The sequence below is a fragment of the Fulmarus glacialis genome, unplaced genomic scaffold, assembly GCF_000690835.1.
Source record: "Fulmarus glacialis isolate BGI_N327 unplaced genomic scaffold, ASM69083v1 scaffold10926, whole genome shotgun sequence".
Taxonomy (NCBI): Eukaryota; Metazoa; Chordata; class Aves; order Procellariiformes; family Procellariidae; genus Fulmarus; species Fulmarus glacialis.
In genome coordinates, this window is record NW_009220046.1 from 69,641 (window position 1) to 69,840 (window position 200).

Below are 200 nucleotides of genomic sequence, written 5' to 3' on the forward strand. Positions count from 1 at the left end.
GGTGTCGGACACTATGGGAGCTGAGGCCATGGGGCAGGAGGCCACGGGGCAGGAGGCCACAGGAACTGACGCCATGAGACCAGAGGCCATTGGAGCAATTCCACAGGAGGGGTGGAAGATGATGCTATGGAGTTGGAGGCCCCAGGAGAGGTGAAAGGAGTTGCCAAGAGGGAGTGGGAGGCCGAGCTGGCAGGGGGGGC